Source organism: Lepisosteus platostomus, unplaced genomic scaffold (assembly GCF_059453375.1).
Source record: "Lepisosteus platostomus isolate fLepPlt1 unplaced genomic scaffold, fLepPlt1.hap1 Scaffold_93_H1, whole genome shotgun sequence".
NCBI classification, from domain to species: domain Eukaryota; kingdom Metazoa; phylum Chordata; class Actinopteri; order Semionotiformes; family Lepisosteidae; genus Lepisosteus; species Lepisosteus platostomus.
Window position 1 is genome coordinate 60,290 of NW_028291705.1, and position 22,109 is coordinate 82,398.

Below are 22,109 nucleotides of genomic sequence, written 5' to 3' on the forward strand. Positions count from 1 at the left end.
GAGGCAAGGGGCAGCTCTCTCTCGGGAGGGAGGGAGGGACGGGGACGCGCGCGCACACACGCCTGCCTGCCTGCCTGCCGAAAAAAAAGAAAGAAAAGGTGGATATACTAAGTTTTTTGGAGGGAAAACGCCCAGCTGTCGAAAGGGGCCCGCCTGCAGGGACGGGGACGGACACGCACGCAAGCAAGCAAGCAAGCAAGCAAGCAAGCAAGCAAGCCACGCCTGCCTCCCTGGGAAAAGGCTGAAAAACCTAAGTTTTTTGGAGGGAAAACGCACGGGAGCCGAAAAGGGGGCCGGCCTGCTTGCCCAGAGAGTCGAGACGCGGGAAAGCGCACAGAGGGAGCACGGGAACCGAGAGGGCGAGAGAGAGACAGAACACAGAGACACACAGATGGGGGACGAGGGACGAGACCCGAGAAGAAGGAGCTCCAGTCCACTTCGCTTGCTTGCTCGCTCGCTCGCTAGCTAGCTAGCTACCTAGCTACCTACGTCTGTCTTTTCACCGCTGAGAGAAGGTGGTGCACCGCTCCCGGAGGCGCTGCAATACCGGGCCGATGCGTGGAGAGGACGGAGCAAGCTCCTGATCCAGCTCCCTGTTCCAAAAATCCGTTTAATATGTGGTCCCCCGATGGGGGACGTATCAGATATTAAACTGATAAGAACAGATACTACACTTGATCTTAGCCAAAAGGCCGAGAAGCGATGCCCACAAAGGCGCGGACCGACGCGCGGGCGTTCCGCTGGCGCACAGTGGCGCAGGCCGACTCCTCTGGAGCCCGGGACCCGCGCAGCTGCCGGCCTCCCTGCAGCCAGAGGCCTGCCGCGGGACTCTGCTCCCCCTCTCTCTTGCCTGCCCGCCTGCCTTCCTGCCAGTCCCGGGCGGGGGCCCTGCTCTTTGATCTTCTGTCAACGGCCCGACAACGACCGCAGCCGCAGGGGGCGCCAGCCGCCCGGCCTCCTTAGCTTAGGCCCCTCCCACCGGCAGCAGCTGCGCCCAACCGGCTGCAAGCCAAAGCCGAGCGCCAGCACCTGCGGGCAGAGGCAAGGGGCAGCTCTCTCTCGGGAGGGAGGGAGGGACGGGGACGCGCGCGCACACACGCCTGCCTGCCTGCCTGCCGAAAAAAAAGAAAGAAAAGGTGGATATACTAAGTTTTTTGGAGGGAAAACGCCCAGCTGTCGAAAGGGGCCCGCCTGCAGGGACGGGGACGGACACGCACGCAAGCAAGCAAGCAAGCAAGCAAGCAAGCAAGCAAGCCACGCCTGCCTCCCTGGGAAAAGGCTGAAAAACCTAAGTTTTTTGGAGGGAAAACGCACGGGAGCCGAAAAGGGGGCCGGCCTGCTTGCCCAGAGAGTCGAGACGCGGGAAAGCGCACAGAGGGAGCACGGGAACCGAGAGGGCGAGAGAGAGACAGAACACAGAGACACACAGATGGGGGACGAGGGACGAGACCCGAGAAGAAGGAGCTCCAGTCCACTTCGCTTGCTTGCTCGCTCGCTCGCTAGCTAGCTAGCTACCTAGCTACCTACGTCTGTCTTTTCACCGCTGAGAGAAGGTGGTGCACCGCTCCCGGAGGCGCTGCAATACCGGGCCGATGCGTGGAGAGGACGGAGCAAGCTCCTGATCCAGCTCCCTGTTCCAAAAATCCGTTTAATATGTGGTCCCCCGATGGGGGACGTATCAGATATTAAACTGATAAGAACAGATACTACACTTGATCTTAGCCAAAAGGCCGAGAAGCGATGCCCACAAAGGCGCGGACCGACGCGCGGGCGTTCCGCTGGCGCACAGTGGCGCAGGCCGACTCCTCTGGAGCCCGGGACCCGCGCAGCTGCCGGCCTCCCTGCAGCCAGAGGCCTGCCGCGGGACTCTGCTCCCCCTCTCTCTTGCCTGCCCGCCTGCCTTCCTGCCAGTCCCGGGCGGGGGCCCTGCTCTTTGATCTTCTGTCAACGGCCCGACAACGACCGCAGCCGCAGGGGGCGCCAGCCGCCCGGCCTCCTTAGCTTAGGCCCCTCCCACCGGCAGCAGCTGCGCCCAACCGGCTGCAAGCCAAAGCCGAGCGCCAGCACCTGCGGGCAGAGGCAAGGGGCAGCTCTCTCTCGGGAGGGAGGGAGGGACGGGGACGCGCGCGCACACACGCCTGCCTGCCTGCCTGCCGAAAAAAAAGAAAGAAAAGGTGGATATACTAAGTTTTTTGGAGGGAAAACGCCCAGCTGTCGAAAGGGGCCCGCCTGCAGGGACGGGGACGGACACGCACGCAAGCAAGCAAGCAAGCAAGCAAGCAAGCAAGCAAGCCACGCCTGCCTCCCTGGGAAAAGGCTGAAAAACCTAAGTTTTTTGGAGGGAAAACGCACGGGAGCCGAAAAGGGGGCCGGCCTGCTTGCCCAGAGAGTCGAGACGCGGGAAAGCGCACAGAGGGAGCACGGGAACCGAGAGGGCGAGAGAGAGACAGAACACAGAGACACACAGATGGGGGACGAGGGACGAGACCCGAGAAGAAGGAGCTCCAGTCCACTTCGCTTGCTTGCTCGCTCGCTCGCTAGCTAGCTAGCTACCTAGCTACCTACGTCTGTCTTTTCACCGCTGAGAGAAGGTGGTGCACCGCTCCCGGAGGCGCTGCAATACCGGGCCGATGCGTGGAGAGGACGGAGCAAGCTCCTGATCCAGCTCCCTGTTCCAAAAATCCGTTTAATATGTGGTCCCCCGATGGGGGACGTATCAGATATTAAACTGATAAGAACAGATTTTTTTTTTTTTTTTATTGCAAAATTACAAAAGAAATTCCAAAAACTCCAAAGAACAAAACACAATCCCAAATACACAATAGTCACAATAACAACCAAAATCATCTCAACCCATAATCCTGTTAAACACAAAAATCCATTCAATAGTCGACTAACAAAAACTTCTAAATACTAACAGCCCTTCCCACCCAATTCTCAACAAATAATTACACAGCAAAATCAATACACAGCAAAATCTGTACATCCCCATTACATAGCTCAGAACCTCAATTATTACCATAATCCCACCCATTATGCAAATTAAACCAAAAACCCCTTTCCCAAATTTACAATTCATTCATTTTCCACAATCCTTGAATTAACTCCCAGCACCACCCGTCACAAACTAGTCCCCTCCCAAACCACCAATTACATAAACCCACCTTTCAAACAAGTCAAACATACAAAAATTCAAACAATCCAAAATTCATATAAGAAACAAAACAATTTCTTGTTATACCAATACAAATCCCATTCAATTAATAACAAAAACAATACACAGCAAAAACAAAGTCACAGTTCATTTTAATTCAACAATTTCTAAACACCCCACCAAAAACCCCACAACCCACTTTGCCCTTCCCATAATCCCACCCCTTATGCAAATGCAACCCTGATCTCTGAAAGACTATTAACTTGATTCTCCTTCATCTCTTCCCCTTCTTTTTCCCTTTTTTCCTAACCGTCTGCCCCACCCTTACTTCCCCCTTCACATTCCCTCCTTCCTTCAAATCTACAGTCCAATCTGGTTCTAGGTCCCTAACATCACCTTCCACCCAACGATACTTAGGTTTACTCGAACCCTTATCAGCACTCGACACATCACTTACCGCATTCTCCGCCACATTCGTTCTGCTATCAATCCCAGTCAACCTCTCTTCCACACATACATTCTCTTCCTCCTTCAAATCTACAGTCAAATCTGGTTCTAAATCCCTAACATCACCCTCCACCCAACGAAACCCATTTACAAAACCCTCCCTACGCACTACCACATCTTCAGAAACAGAAATTCCTCCTTCCACTTCACTCTCTTCTTTCCCAATACCCCCCACATTCCTACCCACATCATTTGTATCAACTCTCTTCTTCACATTTTTCATACAATACCGATGACCATGTCCAGGCTCATCACACAGATAACACTTTTTCTCCTGATCACAATTCCTGGCCACATGACCCAACTTCCCACACCGTTTACAAATCACTGGCTCACACTGTGCAGCAAAATGTCCACGTTCTCCACATAACATGCAAGCGAGGGGCTGCCCAGAATACACCAGGTAACCCCTGTGAGTCCCGATCTCGAAGAAAGCAGGGGGATGTATCACCCCCTCCTCCGCCGTGTTCCCCAGTCGCAGTCTCATCAGATACGTCCGCTTCCCGTTCCACACGCCATCAGGATCCAAGTGCCTCCTCCCTGCTCCTTGCAGATCCACAAACTGCTGTAAAAAAGACACAATATCCTCCTCCGGAACAAATGCGTCGAAAACATGCACCATCATTACTGTAAGCTCTCCAGCAAACATTGGCTCAACACGAAAAGACTTAACAGGATCTTCATTTTTCCTCTCCTGAACTTTTCTCCATACTTCAAAACACAAGGCTTCTGTTGCAAGAGTTAGTTCAAACACTCCCCGAGCACAATAATCCTGGAGACAAAATACGTCTGCCAATTCAACACCCAAACATTGAATCAAAACCAAATTCTTGAACTTATCTCTGTCCCAAAAAGCAGGTCCATCGCGGCTCCTCAACGAGAAACAAAGGGAGTTCTTCCTCCGCTCCTTCCTCGCCCAGGGATGCCCAGCCATCGCTCCAGCAATGCTCCTCAGCTCTCCTTCCGAAACCTCCAGGCAAGCAAAATGCCGTCGTCCAGCACCGACCACCGCCTCAGCAAACTCCTTGTCCACACCGCTCCGGTCTTCCAGGTTCCACCATCAGCAATCCATTCCTTCCGGTCCGTCCGATCCTCCCCTCGCCTTCCCGACCCCCTGGACTAAGATCTTGGAACTGCGGTCAGGCCACTTGAACCTTGATCTTAGCCAAAAGGCCGAGAAGCGATGCCCACAAAGGCGCGGACCGACGCGCGGGCGTTCCGCTGGCGCACAGTGGCGCAGGCCGACTCCTCTGGAGCCCGGGACCCGCGCAGCTGCCGGCCTCCCTGCAGCCAGAGGCCTGCCGCGGGACTCTGCTCCCCCTCTCTCTTGCCTGCCCGCCTGCCTTCCTGCCAGTCCCGGGCGGGGGCCCTGCTCTTTGATCTTCTGTCAACGGCCCGACAACGACCGCAGCCGCAGGGGGCGCCAGCCGCCCGGCCTCCTTAGCTTAGGCCCCTCCCACCGGCAGCAGCTGCGCCCAACCGGCTGCAAGCCAAAGCCGAGCGCCAGCACCTGCGGGCAGAGGCAAGGGGCAGCTCTCTCTCGGGAGGGAGGGAGGGACGGGGACGCGCGCGCACACACGCCTGCCTGCCTGCCTGCCGAAAAAAAAGAAAGAAAAGGTGGATATACTAAGTTTTTTGGAGGGAAAACGCCCAGCTGTCGAAAGGGGCCCGCCTGCAGGGACGGGGACGGACACGCACGCAAGCAAGCAAGCAAGCAAGCAAGCAAGCAAGCAAGCCACGCCTGCCTCCCTGGGAAAAGGCTGAAAAACCTAAGTTTTTTGGAGGGAAAACGCACGGGAGCCGAAAAGGGGGCCGGCCTGCTTGCCCAGAGAGTCGAGACGCGGGAAAGCGCACAGAGGGAGCACGGGAACCGAGAGGGCGAGAGAGAGACAGAACACAGAGACACACAGATGGGGGACGAGGGACGAGACCCGAGAAGAAGGAGCTCCAGTCCACTTCGCTTGCTTGCTCGCTCGCTCGCTAGCTAGCTAGCTACCTAGCTACCTACGTCTGTCTTTTCACCGCTGAGAGAAGGTGGTGCACCGCTCCCGGAGGCGCTGCAATACCGGGCCGATGCGTGGAGAGGACGGAGCAAGCTCCTGATCCAGCTCCCTGTTCCAAAAATCCGTTTAATATGTGGTCCCCCGATGGGGGACGTATCAGATATTAAACTGATAAGAACAGATACTACACTTGATCTTAGCCAAAAGGCCGAGAAGCGATGCCCACAAAGGCGCGGACCGACGCGCGGGCGTTCCGCTGGCGCACAGTGGCGCAGGCCGACTCCTCTGGAGCCCGGGACCCGCGCAGCTGCCGGCCTCCCTGCAGCCAGAGGCCTGCCGCGGGACTCTGCTCCCCCTCTCTCTTGCCTGCCCGCCTGCCTTCCTGCCAGTCCCGGGCGGGGGCCCTGCTCTTTGATCTTCTGTCAACGGCCCGACAACGACCGCAGCCGCAGGGGGCGCCAGCCGCCCGGCCTCCTTAGCTTAGGCCCCTCCCACCGGCAGCAGCTGCGCCCAACCGGCTGCAAGCCAAAGCCGAGCGCCAGCACCTGCGGGCAGAGGCAAGGGGCAGCTCTCTCTCGGGAGGGAGGGAGGGACGGGGACGCGCGCGCACACACGCCTGCCTGCCTGCCTGCCGAAAAAAAAGAAAGAAAAGGTGGATATACTAAGTTTTTTGGAGGGAAAACGCCCAGCTGTCGAAAGGGGCCCGCCTGCAGGGACGGGGACGGACACGCACGCAAGCAAGCAAGCAAGCAAGCAAGCAAGCAAGCAAGCCACGCCTGCCTCCCTGGGAAAAGGCTGAAAAACCTAAGTTTTTTGGAGGGAAAACGCACGGGAGCCGAAAAGGGGGCCGGCCTGCTTGCCCAGAGAGTCGAGACGCGGGAAAGCGCACAGAGGGAGCACGGGAACCGAGAGGGCGAGAGAGAGACAGAACACAGAGACACACAGATGGGGGACGAGGGACGAGACCCGAGAAGAAGGAGCTCCAGTCCACTTCGCTTGCTTGCTCGCTCGCTCGCTAGCTAGCTAGCTACCTAGCTACCTACGTCTGTCTTTTCACCGCTGAGAGAAGGTGGTGCACCGCTCCCGGAGGCGCTGCAATACCGGGCCGATGCGTGGAGAGGACGGAGCAAGCTCCTGATCCAGCTCCCTGTTCCAAAAATCCGTTTAATATGTGGTCCCCCGATGGGGGACGTATCAGATATTAAACTGATAAGAACAGATTTTTTTTTTTTTTTTTTTTTTATTGCAAAAATACAAAAGAAATTCCAAAAACTCCAAATATACTCATAAACAAATCCCTAACCCAAATACACATTCGTCATAATAACAACCAAGATCATTCAATAATTGACTAACAAAGCTTCTGTATACTAACAACACTTCCCATTCAATTCTCAACAAATTATTACACAGAAAAAACAATACACAACACAAATCTTTCCATATCTCACTACATGACCTCAAACCCCACTAATCTCCATAATCCCGCCCCTTATGCAAATTAAACAAAAATCCCCTTTCCCAAATTTACAATACATTCATTTTCTTAACCCCATTATATACAACCAACATCCTATCCCAGTTTTAAAAAACAATTCCCCCCACAACATCATCTCAATTACATTTCCACCCCTTATACAAATTATTCCAAAAATCCAAAATCACCAATACATCTTAAGGTCAATTAATGTCAAAAACAATAAACAGCAAAATCAACGTCACAGTTCATCAAAACTCAAAAAAACAAAATCACAAAAAAAAAAACTCAGAAATATCCAGAATACATACAAGTCTTTATACAATGAAATCAAACATTTCTCTTTCCAAAACCACCGTTAACATAATCCCTCCCCTTATGCAAAACACAAATCCATCTCCATCCCAATCCCCCTCCTACCAACAATCTCACCATTTGTCAAAATAATCGTAAGAAGCATCTTCACACTCCCCTTTCGTTTTCCCTAACACTTGATAACCTACCAACCAATTCTTCTCAATCGAAAATTCAAAAACAACCTGCGGATACTTTTTTTCCACAAGCCGTGAAACCGCCATCAATCGTTTCCTAACTGAACTCTCCCGAAGATCTTCCCACTCATCCCTAGCCACCCACCCCCGAAGCCCCTTCCTCCTTTTTTTTATAGGCCAGTGAAAATAAATACGATCCTCTCTTTCTTCCATCCACTGCTTCCATTCAATGTCCCCATACCAACAATCCCCTTCTCTCTCCATTCCCACTGCCTTTCCACCAAACCCTGAACCTTCTACTAACTCTCCCCCACCCTTCTGTCCCACTTCAACATCTTCCACCAACTCCCCACTAACTCCTACCATACTCTCAACCATCAGTTCTTCTACAGCTAGAACAGCAAAGGGGTTTGTGACCTCCACTGCCTGCCCACCCGCTTCAACCTTTTGCTCAGCAACACTCTTCCCTTCACCTTTCACCTCCTCCTCAGTCACTGAACTCTCTCCTTCTGTCTGACTCTCACAATCATCACTCTCTTCCGACTCGCTATCTTCAGACACACTCACCTCTCGCAAACTTTGTTTTCCCGCTTCCACGCTCTCATCAGACACACTCACCTCTCGCAAACTCTGCTGTCCTACTTCCACGCTCTCGTTCACTTCTTCTGCCCTAACCATCACACATCCCTTATCCAACACACCCACCTTCCCCTCTATATCTTCCATCCCCATATTAACCCTCTTCACATTTTTCATACAATACCTTTGACCATGTCCAGGCTCATCACACAAATAACACTTCTTCTCTTGAACACAGTTCCTAACCACATGACCCTTCTTCCCACACCGTTTACAAAACACTGACTCACACTGTGCAGAAAAATGTCCACGTTCTCCACATAACATGCAAGCAAGGGGCTGCCCAGAATACACCAGGTAACCCCTGTGAGTCCCGATCTCGAAGAAAGCAGGGGGGTGTATCACCCCCTCCTCCGCTGTGTTCCCCAATCGCAGTCTCATCAAATACGTCCGCTTCCCATTCCACACGCCGTCCGAATCCAAGTGCTTCTTCCCTGCTCCTTGCAGATCCACAAACTGCTGTAAAAAGAATACAATATCCTCCTCTGGAACAAATGAGTCAAAAACATGCACCATCATTACTGTAAGCTCCCCTGCAAACATTGGCTCAACACGAAAAAACTTAACAGGATCTTCATCTCTTCTCTCCTGAACTTTCCTCCATACTTCAAAACACAAGGCTTCTGTCGCAAGAGTTAGTTCAAACACTCCACGAAAACAATAGTCCTGAAGACAAAATACATCTGCCAAATCAACACCCAAACATTTAACCAAAACCAAATTCTTGAACTTATCTCTGTTCCACAAAGCAGGTCCATCACGGCTCCTCAACGAGAAACAAAGGGAGTTCTTCCTCCGCTCCTTCCTCGCCCAGGGATGCCCAACCATCGTTCCAGCAACACTCCTCCGAAACCTCCAGGTAAGCAAAACGCCGCCGTCCAACACCGACCACCGCCTCGGCAAAATCCTCGTCCACACCGCTCCGGACTTCCAGGTTCCACCATCAGCAATCCATTCCTTCCGGTCCGTCCGATCCTCCCCTCGCCTTCCCGACCCCCTGGACTAAGACCTTGGAATTGCGGGCTTGCCGGCTTAAACCTTGATCTTAGCCAAAAGGCCGAGAAGCGATGCCCACAAAGGCGCGGACCGACGCGCGGGCGTTCCGCTGGCGCACAGTGGCGCAGGCCGACTCCTCTGGAGCCCGGGACCCGCGCAGCTGCCGGCCTCCCTGCAGCCAGAGGCCTGCCGCGGGACTCTGCTCCCCCTCTCTCTTGCCTGCCCGCCTGCCTTCCTGCCAGTCCCGGGCGGGGGCCCTGCTCTTTGATCTTCTGTCAACGGCCCGACAACGACCGCAGCCGCAGGGGGCGCCAGCCGCCCGGCCTCCTTAGCTTAGGCCCCTCCCACCGGCAGCAGCTGCGCCCAACCGGCTGCAAGCCAAAGCCGAGCGCCAGCACCTGCGGGCAGAGGCAAGGGGCAGCTCTCTCTCGGGAGGGAGGGAGGGACGGGGACGCGCGCGCACACACGCCTGCCTGCCTGCCTGCCGAAAAAAAAGAAAGAAAAGGTGGATATACTAAGTTTTTTGGAGGGAAAACGCCCAGCTGTCGAAAGGGGCCCGCCTGCAGGGACGGGGACGGACACGCACGCAAGCAAGCAAGCAAGCAAGCAAGCAAGCAAGCAAGCCACGCCTGCCTCCCTGGGAAAAGGCTGAAAAACCTAAGTTTTTTGGAGGGAAAACGCACGGGAGCCGAAAAGGGGGCCGGCCTGCTTGCCCAGAGAGTCGAGACGCGGGAAAGCGCACAGAGGGAGCACGGGAACCGAGAGGGCGAGAGAGAGACAGAACACAGAGACACACAGATGGGGGACGAGGGACGAGACCCGAGAAGAAGGAGCTCCAGTCCACTTCGCTTGCTTGCTCGCTCGCTCGCTAGCTAGCTAGCTACCTAGCTACCTACGTCTGTCTTTTCACCGCTGAGAGAAGGTGGTGCACCGCTCCCGGAGGCGCTGCAATACCGGGCCGATGCGTGGAGAGGACGGAGCAAGCTCCTGATCCAGCTCCCTGTTCCAAAAATCCGTTTAATATGTGGTCCCCCGATGGGGGACGTATCAGATATTAAACTGATAAGAACAGATACTACACTTGATCTTAGCCAAAAGGCCGAGAAGCGATGCCCACAAAGGCGCGGACCGACGCGCGGGCGTTCCGCTGGCGCACAGTGGCGCAGGCCGACTCCTCTGGAGCCCGGGACCCGCGCAGCTGCCGGCCTCCCTGCAGCCAGAGGCCTGCCGCGGGACTCTGCTCCCCCTCTCTCTTGCCTGCCCGCCTGCCTTCCTGCCAGTCCCGGGCGGGGGCCCTGCTCTTTGATCTTCTGTCAACGGCCCGACAACGACCGCAGCCGCAGGGGGCGCCAGCCGCCCGGCCTCCTTAGCTTAGGCCCCTCCCACCGGCAGCAGCTGCGCCCAACCGGCTGCAAGCCAAAGCCGAGCGCCAGCACCTGCGGGCAGAGGCAAGGGGCAGCTCTCTCTCGGGAGGGAGGGAGGGACGGGGACGCGCGCGCACACACGCCTGCCTGCCTGCCTGCCGAAAAAAAAGAAAGAAAAGGTGGATATACTAAGTTTTTTGGAGGGAAAACGCCCAGCTGTCGAAAGGGGCCCGCCTGCAGGGACGGGGACGGACACGCACGCAAGCAAGCAAGCAAGCAAGCAAGCAAGCAAGCAAGCCACGCCTGCCTCCCTGGGAAAAGGCTGAAAAACCTAAGTTTTTTGGAGGGAAAACGCACGGGAGCCGAAAAGGGGGCCGGCCTGCTTGCCCAGAGAGTCGAGACGCGGGAAAGCGCACAGAGGGAGCACGGGAACCGAGAGGGCGAGAGAGAGACAGAACACAGAGACACACAGATGGGGGACGAGGGACGAGACCCGAGAAGAAGGAGCTCCAGTCCACTTCGCTTGCTTGCTCGCTCGCTCGCTAGCTAGCTAGCTACCTAGCTACCTACGTCTGTCTTTTCACCGCTGAGAGAAGGTGGTGCACCGCTCCCGGAGGCGCTGCAATACCGGGCCGATGCGTGGAGAGGACGGAGCAAGCTCCTGATCCAGCTCCCTGTTCCAAAAATCCGTTTAATATGTGGTCCCCCGATGGGGGACGTATCAGATATTAAACTGATAAGAACAGATTTTTTTTTTTTTTTTTTTTTTTTATTACAAAAATAACAAAATCACAAACTATCTACAGAAAGGAAGAACTAATGGCAACAATGCAACACAAAGCAAAACCAACGGTACCAAAGAAACAAAACAAAATCCCAGTTAACCAAATCAAGACATACAATGTACCAGTAACCCCTTCCACCTTTCTTTTGCGGCGTGGAGTCCTCTTTTACGGATGTCTAAGATGATTTCACATTTCACTCGGTACAACAGTCGATTATACAACCCCGTCACACTTAATTGAACCCCATTTTTGACCAGGCCATTCCGCGCCTTCCACAGTTCCAGTTTCACATGACTCAGGAGCACCCACAATACCCAAACCGTCTCCCGGGGATACACGTCTGTCTTTAAACCGTATAAAACCACATTCAAAGTAAGTGCAAAATTCAGAGCAATCATACCAAACAATAAGCTGCATTTTGCCCACACTCTCCCCGCATACACACAGTCCCAAAAAACATGGCGAATGGACTCCAAATGGTTACACGTCGCCCTCGGACAGTGCATCTGCAAAGTCAGTTTGTGGCGATGCAAGACCTCTCGCACAGGGAGCCGCCGCCATGCGATGAACCAGTTCAGATCCATCAGGTCGTGCTGTAAGCCTCTGGGCTGAATCCTGCTCCACACGTCCTTGGGCAGCCCCCCGACCAGGTCCGCTGTGCTGCTGGCCATCACCGTCCCGTACAAGGCCCTGTGGTCGGACAACACCCTGCCTTCCAGCCCCTGCGCATACTTGCCGATCCACCGGTAGGCCTGACGATAATGCCAGGGCATGTCATCTCCATGGGGCGCCTTGTTGTCCCACTCAAAAACCCCCCTCAACCTTCCCGCCAACCAAAACCGAACAAAATACACCCCCACATGTTCCACAGGCTTCTTCGAGGCTGCACACAATGAGGAAACAAAAAAACAGGACAATTTAGTGGGCAAAGATGGAACCCCCCTTCCTCCCTCCTCAATAGGTCGACACATGTCCACACGCCCGATGTATTCGTATTTTTTGCCCCACATAAACCAGAAAACCTCCCTCGTCAAATATCGGTTGAGCCTCAAAGGCATGGGGTAAACTGAGGCCAAGTACCCTAAGAGCGCCAGCACCTCGATCTTAATGATAAGGGCCTTCCCCACGTAAGTCAGACCCTTATTCTTCCAGCTCCCCAAACGTAATCGTGCCTTCTCCAGCTTCTTGAGCCAGTTGTAATTGGCCGCGTCTCCCTCTTTAAAATGCACACCCAAGATTTTCAAGGGGCCCCTGCACACTTGTAGTCCCCCCACTCCATCCTGTCGATCTCTCCACCTGCCAAAGAATTTAATGTGGCTCTTCCCTCTGTTCAATTTGGCCCCGGAGGCCTTGGCAAAAACCTCCAGATGGTTTAGCGCCCCCTGCAGGTCCACATCGGAAGCCATGAATAGAGTGACATCATCAGCATATAGGGCAATTCTAGCCCTCTCCCCACCACTCCCAGGCACCAAGACACCCTCTATTTTTGGGTCAGCACACACCAACCGGGCATAGGCCTCGATATACAACACAAAAAGCAGTGGAGAGAGAGGGCACCCCTGTCTCACTCCCGCATCCTGCCACACCATACCTCCGACGTGCCCGTTGAGCAAAATTTTGCTCCCCACCTCCCTATACAAAAGCCGGACCCAACCAATAAAACGCAGACCGAACCCCATACGGTCCATTACCCGCCATAAAAAACCGCGAGACACCCTGTCAAAAGCCTTTTCCAAATCGAGGCTGACTAGCATAAAAGGGACATCTCTCTGCCCCGACCAGGCAATAACATCCCTCACCAGTTGCAAGGGCCAGCTAATCCTCCGCCCTCGGACCCCACAGGTCTGTTCTTTTCCCACAACTGCTGGGAGCACCTGTTTCAGCCTGTTCACCAAAGCCTTCGCCAGAATCTTATAATCGGCGCACAGCAATGTCAAGGGTCTCCAATTTCTCAAGTCCGTAGCCTCTCCCTTTTTATACAGAAGTATTAATAGGCCCGTCCTCATAGAGGTTCCCAGGTAACCTACTTCCAGGGCCTCATTTAAGACTAAAAGCAAGATGTCCTTCAACTCTTCCCAAAAGACAGAATAAAATTCTACAGGCAAGCCGTCCATACCAGGCACCTTACCCTTTTTCAGGCCACGCATTGCTGCTGCCAGTTCTCTTACAGTAAAGGCCCCTTCCAAGCCTGCCCGTTCCTCATCCGTGAGCGCAGACGCCACCGACCTTAAAACATGCTCCACGGCTGCGACTTCCGTTTCCTGCTTTGAAAACAGCTCCTGATAAAAGTCCGTTGCGACACGCAACATACCATCCTTATCAGTCACTATTTTGCCCTGTCCGTCCCGCAACCCTTCCACCACTCTCTTACACTGCCTTTCCTTCATACTCCGGAATTGAAAGGAGGAGCATGTTTCTTTAAACTGCAGATTGTCTATGTGAGCTTTAAAAAGGTATCTCCGAGCCCTGGTTTCATAAAAGCTCCTCAACTGCTCCTTTTGCCTATTGATGTCCTCAAAGTCCACGGCCATACCTTTATTACAGTTCTCATATAATAAAGTCAGGCGCTCCTGTAGCAATCGCCCCTCCTTCTTTTCCTGCACCTGCCTCTCCGTGCAATAGGCCCTAGTGACCCGTTGGATCCGTCTTTTGACCATATCCCACCATCTTAACAGAGAAGACTGCTCACTCCTCTCCACCCACAACTTCTCCAATTCCCGTTTTATCAAGGTTCTATAAGCTGCCTCTTCTAAAACCTCGGTGTTCAACCTCCAACACCCCTTTCCAAACTTGGAGCCTGAGCCAGCTATTTCGACCCTTACCAGGTCGTGGTCAGAATGCCAAAAGGGTGAGATAGATGCACTCTCTACCACCAACCCCCGGGAGGAAAAGACATAGTCCAACCTCCTGGACTGCCCCCTCGAATTTCTCCAAGTGGGGCCCGTCTTCCCTTTTGTGGCTCTAGCGACACAGTCCACCAAACCATACTGCCCCAACATTCTGTGTATGAACCTAACGTCAGGGTGATCCTTATCTGCCAGGTCGAGATTAAAATCGCCACCTATGATCACCTTCCTGTTAGTCAGACAAAAAGGGGCCAAATTTGCAAGAAAAGTGGTTCTTTGTGAGGCGACAGCAGGAGCGTACACACCTAAAAACCGAAAACTACACTCACCCATACATACATCCACGCTCATTAGCCTACCGGCCACGCCCACCTCACACCCTTCCACCACCAACTCATGAGTCCCAAACAAGACCCCAACCCCCGAAGAGTGGACTCCGCCCACACTCCATCTAGAAGGGCCTTTGACCCATTCGTTTGCAAAGGATGCCACGTCTCTACTGTCCTTTAGATGCACTTCCTGTAGAAAGCACACCGTGAAATCCTGAGACTTCAAGAAACTAAAAACTGACGTCCTCTTTGCCCTATCTCGCAACCCCCTTACATTGATTGAAAGAACTTTCGCCATAGAGATTTCAGCAAAAACCTTTCTGAGCCCACTTTCGCACTAGACAAGAGAACCGCAAATACACTTCTCTAATATCTCTCTCATCCGCACCACACACCAGTAAGCCACTCAATCTCTCCCTCGACTTTTCTGGTTCCACTCTCACATTCTTGTACCTTCGCAACATCTCAGCAATTCCCCCCATCTCAGAAGGAAACACGACGGTCCCATGCACTAATTTACATAAAATCAAAAACTCCCTCGGCACCACCAACTTTGCCCGCAACATGTCCCGTTTCTTAACCCTTTTCTGTTCGAAATTGAATTCGTCCTTCTCAATGGCTTCTATCCACTCCCTCAGCAAATCTTCCAGTTGATACCTCTTCCTTCGCACTTCCGCATTGTCTTCAGCGTAGACGTGGAATGTTGACAGTTCACCCCAAACACCCACCGGCTTCAATCTTATTCCGGTCTTCTCGAAGACAGACCCATCAAAAAATTCGGGCCATGTCACCGAGTCCGTTTCCATGTCCCACCTACAAAGTCTCACAAACTTAGAAGGTATTCCTGCTTCAACCCAAACTTCCTCAGGCGTTTTACCCACCAAGCTGCAATCTCCCTCTTGCACACTTACAGGCGCTTCGTCCACGCTCAGCACCGGCCCTGGAGAACAGGAAGACGCCGCCAGCACATCCTGGAAATTAGGCATGGCGATCACAAGCTCTTTGCGTATAACCGCACCAACGGGCGCTGAACTATCCGGCTCCGATTCCAGTTCCATCTCTTCTGTACTCCGCCCTGCCTTCCTGCTCGAGACCTCTTCCGGCTCCAAATTCTTCCTTTTCGCCTTGTGCTTTGTCAAAACCTGCTCTGTCTCCGCTTCGTCCACCTTCTCAGCCCAGCTGATTCCCCCAACCGCCGCCTTCATCACTTCCAGCCCAACCGGGCCTCCTGCCTCTACGTCTTGCACTCCACTTAAGGTAAGTTCAGACTCTAGCGATGTTTCAGCAACCACCTCTGTCTGAGCCTCCCCCCTTCCAGCCCCTGCACAAGCCTCCGTCTCCATGCTACCCACCTCCTCCAAAACTCCTTGACGACTAGCTTCAGGAGCACGTGAAGCTGAACCTGCGTCCAGCACTACTGCTGCGAAACTCTTCTTCCTCTGGGTGCAATCCCTGAACATGTGCCCCACACCCCCACACAGATTACATTTAACGCCTGCAGTGCATTGCGCAGCCAAGTGCCCCACACCCTCGCAGTTCCGGCACACCACCTCACGGCAGTCGACCACATTATGGCCCGGCTGTCCACAACGCCGACACACAGCGGGCTGTCCATAGTAATAACAATACCCTCTGTTAGAGCCTAACAGAAAGGATGCTGGGGGGTGCAAAAGGCCATCGGGAGCCTTAACATCAGTCCGAAACCTCACCCTGTAGCGCCATTTCCCCGTCCAATACTTCTTCCTGTCAATTATCCTCTCTCCCACGCCTTGTATGTCCACAAAACGCTTCAGATAACAAACGATATCCTCCTCTGGCATATATGGGTTAAACATGGCTACAGTTAAGGTCTTCAACTCCCGGGCAAACAGAGGTTCGATAATGTAGTCAGAAAAAGGCTTCACATTCTGTTTTCCATTAGCCGTGCTCCAAACCCTCCGAACTAAATCCTCAGAAATAAGCGATAAGTCAAAGGTCTTCTTACCCGGGAAGTCCTGCAAACAATAGACGTCCTCGGGTCGCAACTGTAGAGCAGTCTGCATAACCTCTTCCTCGAAGACATCCCGGGAGTCCAAATCCCTCTTCGCTCCACCGTCCCGCAGCACGAACCGCACAGCATACCGAAATCTTCCCTCACGCAGTCTTGCAGCTCCTTCCATTGCAGCAAAAAAAACCTGGCCGGAAAGCTCCGCCAAAAAAGGAAATCCGGGAAAAAACCCCTGGCGCCGATCCCTCCTCTCTCTTGACTGTTCCTCCAGCCGCGGGCCTGCCACGTACTGGAATCGCAGCCAAAAGGCCGAGAAGCGATGCCCACAAAGGCGCGGACCGACGCGCGGGCGTTCCGCTGGCGCACAGTGGCGCAGGCCGACTCCTCTGGAGCCCGGGACCCGCGCAGCTGCCGGCCTCCCTGCAGCCAGAGGCCTGCCGCGGGACTCTGCTCCCCCTCTCTCTTGCCTGCCCGCCTGCCTTCCTGCCAGTCCCGGGCGGGGGCCCTGCTCTTTGATCTTCTGTCAACGGCCCGACAACGACCGCAGCCGCAGGGGGCGCCAGCCGCCCGGCCTCCTTAGCTTAGGCCCCTCCCACCGGCAGCAGCTGCGCCCAACCGGCTGCAAGCCAAAGCCGAGCGCCAGCACCTGCGGGCAGAGGCAAGGGGCAGCTCTCTCTCGGGAGGGAGGGAGGGACGGGGACGCGCGCGCACACACGCCTGCCTGCCTGCCTGCCGAAAAAAAAGAAAGAAAAGGTGGATATACTAAGTTTTTTGGAGGGAAAACGCCCAGCTGTCGAAAGGGGCCCGCCTGCAGGGACGGGGACGGACACGCACGCAAGCAAGCAAGCAAGCAAGCAAGCAAGCAAGCAAGCCACGCCTGCCTCCCTGGGAAAAGGCTGAAAAACCTAAGTTTTTTGGAGGGAAAACGCACGGGAGCCGAAAAGGGGGCCGGCCTGCTTGCCCAGAGAGTCGAGACGCGGGAAAGCGCACAGAGGGAGCACGGGAACCGAGAGGGCGAGAGAGAGACAGAACACAGAGACACACAGATGGGGGACGAGGGACGAGACCCGAGAAGAAGGAGCTCCAGTCCACTTCGCTTGCTTGCTCGCTCGCTCGCTAGCTAGCTAGCTACCTAGCTACCTACGTCTGTCTTTTCACCGCTGAGAGAAGGTGGTGCACCGCTCCCGGAGGCGCTGCAATACCGGGCCGATGCGTGGAGAGGACGGAGCAAGCTCCTGATCCAGCTCCCTGTTCCAAAAATCCGTTTAATATGTGGTCCCCCGATGGGGGACGTATCAGATATTAAACTGATAAGAACAGATACTACACTTGATCTTAGCCAAAAGGCCGAGAAGCGATGCCCACAAAGGCGCGGACCGACGCGCGGGCGTTCCGCTGGCGCACAGTGGCGCAGGCCGACTCCTCTGGAGCCCGGGACCCGCGCAGCTGCCGGCCTCCCTGCAGCCAGAGGCCTGCCGCGGGACTCTGCTCCCCCTCTCTCTTGCCTGCCCGCCTGCCTTCCTGCCAGTCCCGGGCGGGGGCCCTGCTCTTTGATCTTCTGTCAACGGCCCGACAACGACCGCAGCCGCAGGGGGCGCCAGCCGCCCGGCCTCCTTAGCTTAGGCCCCTCCCACCGGCAGCAGCTGCGCCCAACCGGCTGCAAGCCAAAGCCGAGCGCCAGCACCTGCGGGCAGAGGCAAGGGGCAGCTCTCTCTCGGGAGGGAGGGAGGGACGGGGACGCGCGCGCACACACGCCTGCCTGCCTGCCTGCCGAAAAAAAAGAAAGAAAAGGTGGATATACTAAGTTTTTTGGAGGGAAAACGCCCAGCTGTCGAAAGGGGCCCGCCTGCAGGGACGGGGACGGACACGCACGCAAGCAAGCAAGCAAGCAAGCAAGCAAGCAAGCAAGCCACGCCTGCCTCCCTGGGAAAAGGCTGAAAAACCTAAGTTTTTTGGAGGGAAAACGCACGGGAGCCGAAAAGGGGGCCGGCCTGCTTGCCCAGAGAGTCGAGACGCGGGAAAGCGCACAGAGGGAGCACGGGAACCGAGAGGGCGAGAGAGAGACAGAACACAGAGACACACAGATGGGGGACGAGGGACGAGACCCGAGAAGAAGGAGCTCCAGTCCACTTCGCTTGCTTGCTCGCTCGCTCGCTAGCTAGCTAGCTACCTAGCTACCTACGTCTGTCTTTTCACCGCTGAGAGAAGGTGGTGCACCGCTCCCGGAGGCGCTGCAATACCGGGCCGATGCGTGGAGAGGACGGAGCAAGCTCCTGATCCAGCTCCCTGTTCCAAAAATCCGTTTAATATGTGGTCCCCCGATGGGGGACGTATCAGATATTAAACTGATAAGAACAGATTTTTTTTTATGTTTTATTAGAAATCAGTAAAAACAGTGCTTTAAACGTTTACTTTACCCTCCACCTTTACACCCATGTGATTAAGTCCTTCCATCGTTCACGTGCCGCGGCGAATCCCCATCGGAGGACGTCCCACCGGATCTTCCGTGAGACGTCCCTCTTGACACGCTTCAGAATGTCCGGCACTGACCTCTCCACCCCATGTTTGACCAGCTCTGATCTTGCGTCCCATACATGGAGCTTGGTTAGGCTAATCAGGAGCCACAGCAGAAAAGCCGCGTTCCATCTTCGGGAACCAGCCACGCCCTTCATCACTGTGTTCAGCGTCAGGAGGGACCCCAGGCCTACCTGTGCGTACAGGTGCTGGCTGGACCTCCACACCCTCTGCACGAACCCGCACTCCCAAAAGACATGGTTGACGGTTTCTTCCCCTGTGCAGCCGTGCCTCGGGCACTGGCTCTTCTTTGCCAGCCCGTGCGAGTACATGACGGCCCTGACCGCCATTCGACCCCACACACCAAGCCAGTTCAGATCTTTTAGTCTGTTGTCCAGACCCTTTGGTTGGGCCTGCTGCCAGATGTCACTGGGCACACCCAGGAGCGCTGGCCTGTCCAGTGCTGTGACCACCAAATACATCCTCCTATGGCTCAGCGCTACTTCCTTGTCCCGTACCTCTGGGTGTGCCCGCAGCCACTGCACTGCGTGACGGTAGTGCAGTGGGAGCCGCTCAGCCTTCGGGGTCGTGTTCTTCCAGGCGACCAGGTGTCTCATACTCGCTGCCAGCCAGAGGCTCACGAACCGGCCGCACAGGTGGGGCGGGTTACCGTGCAGGATGACGCACAGGTTGGCGACGAACACGCAGTCCAACTTCACTGGGAAGTTCGGGATCCCTCTGCCTCCTTCCACGGTAGGTCTACACATGTCTGTCCGGCGGATCCGTTCGTATGAGTGGCCCCACACGAAGGTAAAAACTGTCCTCACCAATTCCTTCCTCCTCCTTGCGGGTAGGGGGTACACTACTGCCAGGTGGAGAAGCAAGGGCAGGATCTCCACCTTCAGCACCAGCGCCTTCCCTATCCACGTCAGGGATCGTTGCTGCCAAAGGCCCAGCTTCTGCTTGATCTTCCGGAACCTGGCCTCCCAGTTCAGTCCTGAGGGGTCCAAGGTGTGAAATAGGACCCCCAGGATTTTCACCGGGTCCGTTATTTGTTTCAGTCCTCCGGCGACCTCCGGTACGTACGGCCAGGTTCCAAAAAGCTTCACCAGGCTCTTGGCGCGATTCAGTTGGGCGCCGGTGCCTCTGGAGTAGGCCTCCACGATTTCCAACACTCTCCCCAGACTCCTGTCAGAGCTGAGGAAGAGCGTCACGTCGTCCGCGTAGGCCGCGATTTTAGCTTCCTGCCCACCTCCACCTGGCACTTTAATTCCCTCCACTCCAGTGTCCTTCCGTAAAGGGTCCAGTAGCAGCTCGAGGTAGATAACGTACAGCAGGGGCGAGAGTGGACATCCCTGTCGCACACCACACCTTACCGGAATCCTCCTCCCTACTGCTCCGTTGACTCTTACCCGGGACGCAGCGCCGTTGTAGAGCGCTTCAATCCACCTGACAAAGACGTCAGGCAGACCCTTCTTCCTCAAGAGTGCCCACAGGATCCCATGATGGACCCGGTCGAACGCCTTTGCCTGGTCTAGGCTCACCAGCATGAGCGGCAGGCCTCTGTCCTCCACCCAGGCGATGATGTCCCGGATCAGCTGCAGGGTCCAGCTGATCTTCCGGCCTGCCACGCCACATGTCTGGTCCGCCCCGACCAGCGCCGGCATCACCGTTTTCAGACGGCCGCCCAGCACCCTGGCCAAGATCTTATAATCAGTGCACAGGATCTGGATCGGCCTCCAATTTCCCAGGTCCGCCTTGTCTCCTCCCTTGTAGATCAGAGTCACGACGCCGGTCTTCATAGAGAGGCCCATTTCATTGCTGTCCAGGGCCTCATTGAAAACCTGCACCAGAAAAGGCTCTAGTTGATCCCAGAAGGTCCGGTAGAATTCCGCTGGTAGGCCGTCTACTCCAGGGACGGTTCCCTTCTTCAATCCAAACAATGCTGTTTTTATTTCCGCCCCCGTCACAGGCCCAACCAGCGAGGCGGGATCGTCTACCGCCTTTTCCACACCCTCCAGGAGCCTCTCCTTGATGCTGGCGTCGATCTCCTTCTCCTGGAACAAGGCTGTATAGAACCCTGTGGCACACTCCAGCATCCCGGGCAAGTCTGTGGCTGCAGTCCCATCCTCGCGCCGTATACTTTCGAAGCAGCAGCGCTCCTGCTGCTTTCTCACGGCGCTGAAGAATTGGGGTGAGCACTGTTCTTCTCCCTCCTTCCAAACTCCCCGCAGCCTGAAAAGAAAGTTCTTTGCTCTCTGCAGCCACCTTTCCCTAAGCAGGCTCCTGACGTTGGCGATCTTCTCGCCGTCGAAGGCGCCCCCCTGGTTCAGCTGCTCATACAGTGCTTCCAGCTCCTCTTGGAGCTGGGCGCACTGGCGTTCCTCCAGACTCCGCCGGATCCAGCAGTATCGCCTGGTGACCGTTGCGAGAGTCTGTTTGCACGATTCCCACCAGTGCACCGCAGAGCTATAAAGCTCCCTCTTCTTTTCCAGGTCTTTCAGCACTGTCTCGATCTTCCTTCGGTATCTCTCCTCGTGAAGAACTTGTTTGTTCAGCTTCCAGTACCCAGCCTGGAAGCGCGGGTCCTCAACACCGAAGGAGACCGTGAGCAGCCGATGGTCCGAGAACCAGGTAGGGGTCACTTGCCTGCTTAGCGTTGTCCACTTCACAGTAGAGAGGATGTAGTCGAGGCGTCGAAAACTCCCTCTTCCATTGTCCCAGGTGTGGTGTGCAACGTTCTTAAACCCATCTCGAAGGCCAAAATCCGCGATCAAGGACCTCAACAGATGAACTCCCTGGCCGTGCGGGTCTCCCAGGTCGATGTTAAAGTCGCCGCCTACAATCAGCTCTCTATTGGTGTACAGCACGGGCTCCAGGTCTTTCAAAAAGGAGCCCTGCTGCCTTCTGTCTGCTGGGGCGTACACGTTAACCAGCCTTATCTTCACTCCCCTCCAGGTTCCGTCCACCACCAGCAGACGTCCGGGAATTACTGAGCTGACTGTTTGGGCGGCGAA

At 55.1% G+C, this 22,109-nt stretch overlaps 9 non-coding genes across 9 annotated transcripts; all 9 read right to left on the reverse strand.

The window, feature by feature from the left end:
* Positions 1-513: 513 nt before the first annotated feature.
* Positions 514-704, reverse strand: LOC148630638 (U2 spliceosomal RNA). The gene has a single exon (XR_015935099.1). It is a non-coding gene; the product is annotated as a U2 spliceosomal RNA (small nuclear RNA).
* Positions 705-1,551: 847 nt separating this feature from the next.
* Positions 1,552-1,742, reverse strand: LOC148630639 (U2 spliceosomal RNA). The gene has a single exon (XR_015935100.1). It is a non-coding gene; the product is annotated as a U2 spliceosomal RNA (small nuclear RNA).
* An 847-nt stretch (positions 1,743-2,589) lies between these two features.
* On the reverse strand, positions 2,590-2,780 carry LOC148630640 (U2 spliceosomal RNA). Its single transcript, XR_015935061.1, has one exon. It is a non-coding gene; the product is annotated as a U2 spliceosomal RNA (small nuclear RNA).
* Positions 2,781-5,693: 2,913 nt separating this feature from the next.
* LOC148630641 (U2 spliceosomal RNA) lies at positions 5,694-5,884 on the reverse strand. The gene has a single exon (XR_015935101.1). It is a non-coding gene; the product is annotated as a U2 spliceosomal RNA (small nuclear RNA).
* Positions 5,885-6,731: 847 nt separating this feature from the next.
* On the reverse strand, positions 6,732-6,928 carry LOC148630642 (U2 spliceosomal RNA). Its single transcript, XR_015935068.1, has one exon. It is a non-coding gene; the product is annotated as a U2 spliceosomal RNA (small nuclear RNA).
* Positions 6,929-10,187: 3,259 nt separating this feature from the next.
* On the reverse strand, positions 10,188-10,378 carry LOC148630643 (U2 spliceosomal RNA). The gene has a single exon (XR_015935103.1). It is a non-coding gene; the product is annotated as a U2 spliceosomal RNA (small nuclear RNA).
* Positions 10,379-11,225: 847 nt separating this feature from the next.
* On the reverse strand, positions 11,226-11,419 carry LOC148630644 (U2 spliceosomal RNA). Its single transcript, XR_015935079.1, has one exon. It is a non-coding gene; the product is annotated as a U2 spliceosomal RNA (small nuclear RNA).
* Positions 11,420-17,746: 6,327 nt separating this feature from the next.
* Positions 17,747-17,937, reverse strand: LOC148630645 (U2 spliceosomal RNA). Its single transcript, XR_015935104.1, has one exon. It is a non-coding gene; the product is annotated as a U2 spliceosomal RNA (small nuclear RNA).
* Positions 17,938-18,784: 847 nt separating this feature from the next.
* On the reverse strand, positions 18,785-18,975 carry LOC148630646 (U2 spliceosomal RNA). Its single transcript, XR_015935072.1, has one exon. It is a non-coding gene; the product is annotated as a U2 spliceosomal RNA (small nuclear RNA).
* Between the last annotated feature and the right edge of the window lie 3,134 nt (positions 18,976-22,109).